The following is a 13918-nucleotide window of genomic DNA, read 5'->3' on the forward strand; positions in this document are numbered from 1 at the left end:
GTGCCAGGAAAATATCAAGTTAAAAAGACTGGATACATAGTGATTAGATGAACAAATGACAAACAAGTGTATATAAGGATTGGATTAAAATAAAAGGAATCAATCTTAAAAATACAGCTGGTGAGTAGAAACAGAATTTCAATGTGGTGGAGCAGAATGCAGAAATGATAAAGTCTGTTGTGAACTGCACAAGGAAAAATATGATATATATGAAGCCAACACAGGGGAGGAGATGAAAGCAACAAGAAAAAAAGGAGTAAGGGAAACATGATTGGGTTTCAAGGGGGATGGACATGATTAACTGAAACATCATGGTGTTGTTATAAAAAATTCTGTAGCACAAACAGAATATCTTTTTTCTTTCTCCCATACTTGTTTGCTATTTCCCGCGTTAGCTAGGTAGCGCCAGGGACATCTGCTTACATCTATTCTCTAGCTGTCATGTTGTGTAATGCACTGAAACCACAGCTCCTTATCCATAGCCAAGCCACACAGACCTTTCCATGGTTTAACCCGGATGCTTCACATGCCTTTGTTCAGACAAATGACAGCACATCAAATACCTACTTGAACTAATTCAAAAACCAAAAAATATAAAAGAGTTAGGTGAAGAAGAAAGCTAAATGAAAAAAGTACCTTAATATATAGTTGGGTGAGGAAGTGTGTGCAATCACAAAGAAGATACAGAAACAAGAGGATAACATCTGATAGGATTATCAAAAAACAAAAACAAATGAAAAGGAAAAAAGCAGACTGTTACAACTTTCAAATTCCTTCACAGAATTGGCAATACGGAAATGAAACAATTTTTCTAAATACAGAGGAACCCACCAACTGCAGGACAACAGGAAGCTAATGAAAAAATCATAAAAGGTGTTTATACAGTAGTAAAAATGGATGAATGGAACATGCTAGGTGGAAAAAACAATGAACCCAGTGAGCAACAAAAAAATTTCAGATATTGCAAGATTTTCTAGAAAAGGAAAGTTAAGAGAACAGACCAAGTGAGCTGTATGTCAAAATGATTATTCATACAAGAAAAGACATCAGGAGTACTAAAGTTCCAAAATTAATACTCATGCCAGTTTATGTAATTTCACAGCAAAATAATCAAGGAAGAAAAATCATACAACTCTGATATTTATAATTCTAGAAGGAAGGCCTTAAGAAATTTTAAAATAACCCTGGATAATTCAAATGAAAAACTCTACAAAGAGCATTAATTTTGATGCATCTTATTTGATATTAAACAACTAAAGCAAGCAGAATCAAGATGCTAATAAATCATCAGCAGGTTTTCGGATAGTAATACTGCAAGATGACAGAATATAAAAAAAAATCACCAATGAACAATGTGCATTATGGCATGCATTCTGTGAAATGTCACTTGAAGCATATAGGCAAATGGCACTGACATAGGCTACATATTATAAAACATATACATGGTTCAAAGATGAGGGAGGCAACATGCCTCAAGTATAGAAATCTTCCAGTAACATATTAACAGTAATCAAAGAATCAGCAATAAACAAATAATCAAATGATTGTGCCTCCAATAGCACCAATGAATATTTGTTCCAGTAAATCAAATCATTTTGATTGGACTGTATACTATCAAATTAATTTGGGACATTTTTCTTGCTGTTATTTTTCCCATAATCCTGTCTGAAGAGATTATTATCAATCAGCATCTCCTGAAACTCTAAGCTATTTCTTACTCTTAGGGCCAAATCCACTCCTCCCCTAACCTTTCATTCCTTCCTTGTAATGTCCACCTCATTTAGCAACCTTTGTCTAAACAACTACAACAATGGTTTCCCCTTTACTGTCCTTAAACTCTGATCATTTGCCATTTACTACTCATTAATGTGTGTTTGCATGTACACTAATACTTGTAGAACTGTTCTCAAAAATGGCTGACATATCTGATCTCTATTATCAATTACAGGCATCTACATTGCCTCCTGTCTCTTGCACTTTGGATATTTTTTCTTCCCTTTTTTCTACCATTTTCAATAAAGACTTACATTTCAAAGACTCTGATCATTTGCCATTTACTACTCATTAATGTGTGTTTGCATGTACACTAATACTTGTAGAAATGTTCTCAAAAATGGCTGACATATCTGATCTCTATTATTAATTACAGGCATCTACATTGCCTCCTGTCTCTTGCACTTTAGATATTTTTTCTTCCCTTTTTTCTACCATTTTTCAATAAAGACTTACATTTCAAAGACAGAGATAATTCTGCCAACCTTAACACAGCTTGCATATCATAATTCATTGTGAAAGTAAGCTTTACAAGCTTTTCTCATCAATGATAAATTTTCCTGTTCTTGTATGCACAAATTCAGAGATGTAGAAGGCCCTATTAGTTCCCATACCTTGATTCCCTCCTTTTTTATTCTTCCGACTGAGACTGAATGTAGATCTTCTCTAATCAAGATATCATCACAGCTCTATCTTTCAAGATCCTCTTTCAGTTTCAATAATGTTTGGTCTTACAGTGTTCCTGTCTACTCTTGGAAAGTAATCGTATCTCCTTGTTAATAATCCTTTACAAAAATGATAATTCAGAATTTCAGCTTACTGAATCTGGAACCGAGACTTCTTAGCAAGCGGCATGTTTTCTAATGGTCACTTACATACTTTCTTCCACTTCTAAGAGGCCCAATCTCCAAATATTTTTTCTTAGCTTTATCCATATAAAGGAACAGAATTTTTGGAGTTAGTCCAATGTTTTATTCTCTGTTCCCTTCTATGCAACACCATACTTTTTCAGTCAGCATTGTTTGTTTTCTCTTCCAACTCTACCTTTTTTTTCTGGTTAATGCATAACTTTTGCCTTTTGAATACTTATTAATCTTTCAATCATTTGTCCTATTATCCTGTAAAATGGTCTCATGTTAGCTTTTGCATTACTGTTGTTGAAGACCTCATTTCAATTGTGTCTGCAATCAGAACATTAACCTCCCTTTAATGTTTGTTTCCATCCATTTCTGTCAGACTGACAAACGTTATATTAGTTTCATTTGTATAGTAATTATGATTATTATAGGCAGACTGTCTGCCAAGTACCTTACATATAAGTCTTGAGAAGTATGAGTTGATAGCATGTTCAATACTTTGTAGAGACATCTAAGGATATTTGAGTATGCTGTATGAGAAAGTATAAAATAGCATTCTTAAAACATACAAGTGAAATATATGATGATTATCAAGTGAGGGGTGTATCAGTAAGACTTCTCACTCAAGTCTGATTATACATGAGCACTGTCATGAAGAAGTCTGCAGATCTGGTGGTGTATGAAAAGGGTTGTACACTTAGTGCCTTATAAAAGTCTAAAGTAGTATGAAAGGGGTGTATATGCAGTACAATGAGTCTAAGCCAAAGGTAGGTGGAACAGTTAGGTGTGTGAAAGGGATGTTTATGAAGTACCTTACAGCACAGTCCAAAGGTGCTGAAGGGAAGTTTGCAGTAGACTTCACAGATGTAGAAGGGTGGTATATCTAATGTGCCTCAGCAGATTCTGGAGATGAATGAGAGGGACATACTATGAAAGAAAAACTTCACAGTGTCTAGAGATGTATGAAAGAAGCACCTCTGTAGTACCTCGCAGCATAGTCTGGAGGTGTATGACGAGTCTCATCCTGGCCACAATACAGCAGAATCGACGTTCTTCTCTACCGCCCTCTGCCATCCCGTTCCCACCCCAGTTCTGGCCTGCCCCACTCCTCACACCTCCACTATTCTGGGGGGGCTCACCTGCTGCCCATGGGGCACTTGGGGTGTGGGAATGGGCATGGTGACCCAGTTGTGGAGCATGTTGAGCATAGGTGGCATGGGAAGACGACTGAGTCAAAGTGTGTGTGCGTGCATGTGCAGGACGAGATGTAGAAGCCCGCTGCCCTGGCCGCACCACACTAATGATGTCCGGGAGGACTTTCCTACCCGGATTGCACTGCTGATGGTGGGCGTGCTGTGGGCGTGGGCTGTAGGGGTGCGTCATGGCACCACAAGCATTGTGGTTATGAGAGTTGCTGCACTCACAGACACCTGCTGCAGCATGTGTCATCAGGGTGGGTGAAAGGCCATAGCATGAGGTTGCAGTTGACAAGTTGAAGGAGTTGTGCTGAGAATGCAGGAGAATGAGCGGTGTGGCCTGTAGACCAACCTCAACACTACCCCATCAAAATCACTCCTCATTTCACCTGATAATGCCATGCAACAAAACTGCCTCAGTAGTAGGAGGCAAAAAAAGACCAACCAAGAAGATACTACTGCTTGGGTATCAAAAAGGTTAGTGGCAGTCTTGCATTGAGCTAGTACATCAGTGGCTGTCAAGTTCCCCTCCCCAGGATGGGTTGCCTTCCTTCCCTTATGCCTTGTATACGCTTATGCTCTTGGCATTTAGTCCACAAACACAAACCCTCTCCACTTTACACATATCCCTCAACAATATATATCTCACATGATTATCTTCAATTCTAAATTTTCCTTCAGAAAGCACTACACATTCATCCTACCTATTGGCAAAATCTCATCAGTGGCACAGAAAACTTATGAAACAGGGCCCCAGGAGTGTATCACTCTCTCACCATTCACTAATTAAAATCTTTGTGCATCTACAATGCAAAGAAAGTTTACTGGCTCAACTGTCAAAATATTACAGCTCTTATACCAAAATGACAAGCAATTAAAAATCTTAATCAAATATAAAAACCACAACCTTCAATCACTTAAATATAACCTCAACAAACCATGAAATAATCAATAAAGCACTGCAATCTTCTTTCAAAAACGAGAGAGAGAGAGAGAGAGAGAGAGAGAGAGAGAGAGAGAGAGAGAGAGAGAGAGAGAGAGAGAGAGAGAGAGAGAGAGAGAGAGAGAGAGAGAGAGAGAGAGAAACCATGGATAGGTATGTGGGGCCTGGTTGTGGATAAGGAGCTGTGGTTTCAGTATATTACACATTAAAGCTAGAGAAAGGATGTGAGAGGATTTAGCCATTTTTCATCTGTTCCTGGTGCTACCTCGCTAACATAGGAAATGAAACGGTGATGAAGCATGATAAAAGACTATCATATCTCTTTCTGAACTATCTCCCCTCTCTTAGCCCATGGACACCCAACATACCCCTCTGAAACTCAGCTCCTGAACACCTAACATACCTCTCTGAAACTTGGCCCATGGACACCCAACATACCTCTCTGAAACTCAGCTCCTGAACACCTAACATACCTCTCTGAAACTTGGCCCATGGACACCCAACATACCTCTCTGAAACACAGCTCCTGATCATCAAACATACCTCTCTGAAACTTGGCCCATGGACACCCAACATACCTTTCTGAAACTTAGCTCCAGGACAATCATCATACCTTTCTGAAACTAAGCTCCTGGACACCCAAAATACCTCTCTGAAACTCAGCCCCTGGACACCTAATATACCTCACTGAAACTTAGCTCCTGGACACCCAACAAACCTCTCTGAAATTTAGCTCCTGGACACCCGTTAACCAGCCATACTCCGTCACAGTTCCGGACTCGGGCATTATATTAGATACCCATCGATACCTGCCACTGGTGAGCCACTGCAAGGCCTGGACACCATCAGAGTCAAAGATACTCGTAAAACCCCCTGGACACTCGTCACATCCCTTAAGGACCCTCACCAACCACTGGATACCTGTAGTAACCCCTTGATCTCAGTCAAACACCTGGCCACTCCTTATCGGTCACATATAACGTCTTCTGGAAACTCATCATAATCTTTCGGTATTTATCATAAATATTGGGCATCCATTACACCGGCTCGACACCTGCCACAGTCCTCCAGCACCTAAACCGCTGGGACATGTCATATATCTAAGGCACATCCATAATAACCCGTGGAAAAATGCCATAACTTTTGGTCGTCATAATATATGGGCATGCGCCACAAAACGTAGACACCTGCCATAGCCCTAGGATGTAGCCTTGGCATCATCTGGACATGTCATAACCCTAAGACGCAGCCTTTACGTCACCTGAACACCAGTCATAACCCTAAGATGCAGCCTTTACGTCACCAGAACACCTGTAATAACCCTAAGACGCAGCCTTTACGTCACCTGGACACCTGTCATAACACTATGACGGTCATCGAGACACATGCCAAACTTTGGACAATTTTTGTCACAACATCTGGACACCCTTCACAAACGCTGGGTTGAGGCATCTGGGCATGTTCTAACCCCCTGGATAACGTCACAATATCTGACCACCTGATGTCATCTGCTGTCCACCTAACATATGCTCTAAAGACACTCATCATAATCCGTGGACGCCGTTACAAAACTTCGGAGCTCAGGACGACCCTTGAATAGTGAATAACACATGGTCAATTGCTAGAGCGTTTGGGAGGTTTTCAACGGCCTGAGCGTGGAAGTCTCATCAGACGTGGACTCCGTGGTGTAGTGTCTGGGTTTGCTGACCATGAGTCACCACGAGCTGACCCGAAGTTGGACCCACGTGGGTGCTTATCCTAGGCTTGGCAGTCAGCTCACACATAACCTAGGTGTTCATCCTTCCTTCAAGGCCGGTTGATGAATGGGTACCTCGTATGTGTGTGTGTGTGTATGTGTGTGCGTATGTGTGTGTGTGTTTGCGATTACAAAAAAGCCGAGACCAACTACATGTACGCAAGGTTAGGAGACAGGATAACGAGTACAAAACTCTTTGCCCGTAACACAATTAGTAATCACAAGTTCCTGGAGTCTCAGTACAACCCAGTGATACCTCAACACAATCCTTGGGAGCCACAGTTCAACTATCTCCGGCCCCAACACAATCCACTGCAACCGTAATACTTAAAGCTTCACAAGAAACTCTCTGGATCTATGGTATCTGGGGGCCTGAAGTCAATCCTTCGTAAACATTTAAAATCTGCAACATCGAAACAATCCTTTGAAACAAAAGGCTCCACTACCTGCCAAGACTCCTATTCAATCCTCCAGAGAGAACATAACTAGTTGTAACTCTATTATAAGCCCTTATAGCCTTCGTATTAACCATGAAGGCTCGTCATACTTGTGGCTTCTAAGCCTTTCCAGATGCGGCGGGATCCCCAATACATGCTGGACCCACAACCAACAAAGATCATACGAGCGCCAATACTGGCTTTGGAACCTCAACGACCTTTTTTCCCCCTTAACCTAATCACCATGTTTCAGAAGCCTCATACAGACCATGAGCAGGTACAACACATAACTGCTCAGCGCCAGAGGATAGGACTAGTGCTATGGGGTTGCAGCCAGCACCGGTGGCTGGCCACACACAGACCTCGCCAGTAAGTACAGTAATGTGGCGGTGTGGAAGCTCCTGCCAGCTAGCCACGTTCACATGACTCACCCACAACCTCCCACCAGTAACGATGTCTCAGCTGCCACAATTACCAGACCATCGTTCAAGTGTTCTTTATCTCCTGCCTTCAACACACCCTCTCCTACACTCGCCAAATCTGGAGGAGGAAAACGGATAATCTTTCCTTGCGCAAATTACCCACCCCTTATCACAGACAGCTCCTCATGCCCGTCACTACTGACTGCCAAAGCCAACCACACTACCTGTCACCAGTGACTGTCACAGCTACCTGCCCTACTTGTCACCACCGCCTTGTTACAGCCAGCTACACTACTTGTCACCAGTGACTTGTCACACCCAGCTACACCATCTGTCAACAGTGACTTGTCATACACTACCTATCAACAGTGACTGTCACAGCCGGCCACACTACCTGTCACAGTCGACCATCCCCATCAGCCATAGAACCTATCGCTGCCACGCACAATACAAGTAACAATCACAGCAGGTAGACTATCTGCGGTGAATGTCACTGCTCATCCGTCACATGAGTTTTATATCTCCAGGTTAACTGTCACTATTGGTGGTAGTTAAAACTCGCCGAACAATCCACACAAACGCGCTGACTCCGTCTGTAATGTGTGTACTTAAATGTATGTAGGCCCTCAGCCTGCCTCTATAACTTCCTTTTATGTTAAGTGACACGGCACGGGCAACCGAGGCCCTTACCAAGGATATGCCATTAACTCTCTCTCTCTCTCTCTCTCTCTCTCTCTCTCTCTCTCTCTCTATATATATATATATATATATATATATATATATATATATATATATATATATATATATATATATATATATTCAAGCCTGAACCAGGCATCCATTTGATCGACCAATCCCAAGGGCTGGATGAACAGCACGGTTAACTAAGCGACTGTCACAACCAGCATCCGAACGCCTGCGCTCGACCCCGAGCGGCCCGTGAATGCATCACTGGCGGGAACACTAACCGCTACACCACGGAGGTCCATCCCTTGCCTGAACATCCACCTAAACCTGAACATGTATATCTCTACACACGCTGGGGGCGTGCCTGTACGGTGTTGGCCAGGCCAGTGTATATGGGCTGGCGAATCAAGAGATCAACCTGACCGGCTACCTGTGTGGGTTTACTGTGAGAGGTAGCTAGAGGGGCACTGTGCGTCTAACCACAAGGGCAGAATTTGTATACATGCGTTGGGTAAACAGGAGAGCAAAAGCTAGACTACCAGAACACATACACACAAACCTCCATGAGCCACTACACAATGTAAGTATATCCCGGCCTTACAACCCCCGCAATTTCCCCAACTGAAGGTACTGGTGTGTGTGTGTGTGTGTGTGTGTGGGGGGGGGGGGTTGACCGTGGAGAAACCATAGCTAGAGACGCCCTGACGGATGGAGGTAGGAGTGGGGTGGGGGCAGCACCAGGTCCTGCCAACTACCCACACAGTCACCTGAGCAGCATGGTGTTGGACCAGAGCATGATGCTATATACAGCACCCGGTGTTGGACCAGAGCATGATGCTATATACAGCAGCTTGTATTAGACCAGAGCATGATGCTACATACAGCACCTGGAGTTGGACCAGAGCATGATACTATAGACAGCAGCTGGTGTTAAACCAGAGCATGATGCTACATACAGCAGCTGGTGTTGGACTATAGCATGATGCTACATACGGCAGCTGGTGTTGGACCAGAGCATGATGCAGCAGCTGGAGTTGGACCAGAGCATGAAGCTATATACAGCAGTTGGTATTGGACCAGAGGAATTAGTTATATGTAGCACCTGGTGATGGACCAGATCATGACGTCATATACAGCAAATAGTGCTGGGCCAGGGCGTGACGTCATATACAACATAGATGGTGTTCGACCAGATCAAAGCCCTGTAGGGGCTGGTGTTTACGTTGGCTTGTGGCCAGACAACTACTCATGGTGGTCGAGGTCCGTAACAGCGCTCACAATCTGCACCGATGCATTGCACATTCTTTTTTTTTTTCTTTCTTATTGTGTAGTTCAATGCTGAGTGATGTGCTGGGTATGAGTGCTGACCCGACATTAAGCTGTGATTATCTTGGCGATCACATTCACGAAGAACGGTTATCAGTAAGCAGGTGTGACTGAAGGTGGTCACTTCCGTTGGATCACTTGTGATAATCTATCAGAATTTGATCCCAATAAAATCACAATTATGACGGGCCACCATCCATATTCTGCTATCCACCACTCAACACTAAATTATAGATATAAATGATAAAAAATACAAATATTTATAATAATAATAATATAATAATAATAATAATAATAATAATAATAATAATAAAAACAAATGCTTTGGCTATATATGTGACGTACACCGTATTTTTCTTTTTGACAATATTCATTCAACTATTACCTGACAATTACACCCAACACAAAAAGAATACAAGGGTACGAGTTTTCCACCTATATGCCTGCTCAATATTAAAGACCTATGGTCGAAAAATCTACGTTAAGGAAGGACAATAATTTCAGTGTACCTCATAATTTGACTCATCTAATTTCCTGATATATTACTTTAAACAATTATACGGAAAGACGAGCACTGAGCACAAGGTCAGCACAAATTTCCCTCACTAGGGAAGTCAACACAACCAACTTCACAGTACTGGGAAGAACATAACTTCAAAAGAGCTTTTCAACGATCAAGCACAAATTTGCACACCTTTTCAGCACTCGGCTCGTCAGCACAACTTGACTGCGTTATGCATATCAACACAACTTTTCAGCACTAAGCACAACATAATTTTCCAACTTGTTGTTAATACATATTTTCCCCGCTTTCATGACAAGACACAACATTAAAAAAATTCTTGATATCATACGTCTAATAAAATCCTCGACTGTAAATTCCTTACGCGTAAAAGAAATCACATCCACCTATATTTCCACAGTACATAAACCTGGTCCATTAAAGTCGGGAGTCTACTGCGCACAGTTCTACATCTCGGCGGCACCGTCTTAGGAGTGAAGGCTGCAGTCTCCGACACACAAACCAGGGCGGGGATGAGGGGCCGCCCCGGGAGGGGTGGTTGGTCTTGCTACCGGCCGACCGTGGCTACAAACATACCGGTGCCGACCGCCGCCTGCGGTTACTACCTCCCATGGATTACACCCCTCTCCCCAACACACCACCCCCAGGACCAGCGTACCTCCCACTCCCTCCTCCCCAGCGGACAGCACGCACTGCGGCCTCCACACAACACATGTCCTCAGCACGCTCGGAGTAACAGCCTCACGTCGGGACGTGACGACTAATAAAGAAGTGAGGCCGCGGTCTCAGGCGCCGGAGATGGGAACGGGAATAGCGGGGAGGGTAGGACGAAGACTGGGACGGTAAGGTAAGGCAGGGGGAAGGAAAGTGAAGAAAAGGTTGGGAAGGGCAAGAGGGATGAAGGCCCTGAGGCGCATCCACGTTCTCCTGCAGGTACCCGGAACTTCTTGATACTAATGCTATCGGCTAATACACTGCAACTAGAACATTGCCATCAGCTGATACACTGCAACTAGTATACTGCCATCAGCCGATACACTGCAACCAGTATACTGCCATTAGCCGATACACTGCAACCAGTATACCGCCATCAGCTGATACACTGCAACAAGTACACTGACATATGCTGACACAATGCAACACATACGTTGGTATAAGCTGACACAGGTTACCCAGTACACTTGTATCAGCTGATATACCATTCCCTGTACGCTAGGAACTGGTGATATGCTTCACCTATTACACTGGGAACAGCTGATATAAGGCAAAACATTGGGAAGAGTTGCTACTCCGCACCTAGTACACCTGGGACAGCTGAAATGCTGCAAACAGGGCACTGAATAAATGACAGTACGTACCCTGGCAACAGGTATACAGTGCCCAAGACACTGGAACACAGGTGATACGCTGCAACAAGAAAGAACAAGAGATATACTATATCCAGAAACTGGAAACAGCTCATACACTGCACCCAGTGCACTGGGAGTTGATATACAGCACCCAGTATACTGGGAACGGGTGGAACTCTGCAACCAGTACACTGGGAACGGTGATACACCCCCAAAGTACCGCTACAACTCGACCGTACATTTATTTTCCTCTCAGACAGGTGGCGTCATTAACGTAATCATGGTAGGACCAGTGATGCGGTCCCCAGTTTCTGTAATTTTGTCTGGAAGTGCCGGAGCTGAAGGGCAGTACCCTAGATGGAGATGTTCCAGCAGGATAGGGACAGCCAAGTGGGATGCTGAGAGACAGTAGTATCTGGGGGACCACCTATACCATCTCTAACTACATCGGCCTTTCTCATTATCAATACTACACTTCCTCCTCCATGTCTCTCATAGCAGACCACACTCCACATGCCAGGCCACATCCCACACAAGAGGCCACTCTTCATATTAAGCCACACTCCTAAAATCAGGCCACACTCCACATACCAGGCCACAGTCCTCACATCAGGCCACACTCCACACACCAGGACACACTCCACACATCAGGCCACACTGCACACACCAGGCCACAGTCCTCACATCAGCCCTACACTCCACATACTAGGCCTCACTCCACACACCAGACCACATCCCACACACCAAGCCACACTCCATACACCAGGCAACACTCCTCACATCAGCCCACACTCCATACACTAGGCCACACTCCATCTACTAGGCCTCACTCCACACACCAGACCACACCCCAAACACCAGGCCACACTCCATACACCAGACCACACTTCATACACCAAGCCACACTACACATTAGGCCACACACCACACACCAGACGACACATACACCAGGCCACTCTCCAAACACCAGACCACACCTCACACAACAGGCCACACTTCAAACACCAGACCACACTCCATACAGCAGACCACACTCCACAAATCATTCCATACTCAACAAACCAGGCCACACTCCACACATCAAGACACATTCCACACACGGCCACACCCTAAACACCAGTCCACACTCTTAAGCCCCAGAACACACCCCACACATCAGACCACACTCCACACATCAGGCCACACCTCACATACCACACACCAGACCACACCCCATACACCTGGCCACACTCCAAACAACACAATACACATCAGGCCACACCCTGCACACCAGGCCAAATCCTAGGCCACACTCCGCAAACAAGACCACATTTCACTGATAAGGTCACACTCCACAAACCAGGCCACACTCAAAACATCAGGCCACTCTCCACATACCAGGCCACTCTGCACTCACCAGAGTACACCTCAGACCTGGCCACACTTCACACCATGCCAAAGCTCAAACAGCTAGCCACACATGACACAGCAGGCCACTCTTTATTTAGATACCAGGCCAAGCCTTACAAACTAAGACAAACCTCACACACCATGCAACACTTCACATACCAAGCAACACCTCACATACCAAGCATCACCTCACATCCCACACTATAGCTCACATATCAAGCCATACCTTACACACCACACCAGGCTACAATTCACACACCATATATATATATGTGAATAAGAGCAAGGTTATTAGGTACAGTAGGGTTGAGGGTCAAGTCAATTGGGAGGCGAGTTTGAACGGAGAAAAACTGGAGGAAGTGAAGTGTTTTAGATATCTGGGAGTGGATCTGGCAGCGGATGGAACCATGGAAGCGGAAGTGGATCATAGGGTGGGGGAGGGGGCGAAAATTCTGGGGGCCTTGAAGAATGTGTGGAAGTCGAGAACATTATCTCGGAGAGCAAAAATGGGTATGTTTGAAGGAATAGTGGTTCCAACAATGTTGTATGGTTGCGAGGCGTGGGCTATGGATAGAGTTGTGCGCAGGAGGATGGATGTGCTGGAAATGAGATGTTTGAGGACAATGTGTGGTGTGAGGTGGTTTGATCGAGTGAGTAACGTAAGGGTAAGAGAGATGTGTGGAAATAAAAAGAGCGTGGTTGAGAGAGCAGAAGAGGGTGTTTTGAAGTGGTTTGGGCACATGGAGAGGATGAGTGAGGAAAGATTGACCAAGAGGATATATGTGTCGGAGGTGGAGGGAGCAAGGAGAAGAGGGAGACCAAATTGGAGGTGGAAAGATGGAGTGAAAAAGATTTTGTGTGATCGGGGCCTGAACATGCAGGAGGGTGAAAGGAGGGCAAGGAATAGAGTGAATTGGAACGATGTGGTATACCGGGGTTGACGTGCTGTCAGTGGATTGAATCAAGGCATGTGAAGCGTCTGGGGTAAACCATGGAAAGCTGTGTAGGTATGTATATTTGCGTGTGTGGACGTATGTATATACATGTGTATGGGGGGGTTGGGCCATTTCTTTCGTCTGTTTCCTTGCGCTACCTCGCAAACGCGGGAGACAGCGACAAAGTATTAAAAAAGAAAAAAAAAAAATATATATATATATATATATATATATATATATATATATCTTTCTTTTAAACTATTCGCCATTTCCCGCATTAGCGAGGTAGCATTATGGACAGAGGACTGGGCCTTTTTTGGAATAT

The 13918-nt window shown here is 44.1% G+C and overlaps 1 protein-coding gene across 9 annotated transcripts in view; it reads right to left on the bottom strand.

Moving 5' to 3' along the window:
• didum (dilute class unconventional myosin) overlaps nucleotides 1-13918 on the bottom strand; it is a 245874-nt gene that overhangs the window by 64028 nt on the left and 167928 nt on the right. The gene's annotated exons all lie outside the window — the stretch shown is intronic.

Source organism: Panulirus ornatus, chromosome 68 (genome assembly GCF_036320965.1).
Source record: "Panulirus ornatus isolate Po-2019 chromosome 68, ASM3632096v1, whole genome shotgun sequence".
Classification (NCBI taxonomy): Eukaryota; Metazoa; Arthropoda; class Malacostraca; order Decapoda; family Palinuridae; genus Panulirus; species Panulirus ornatus.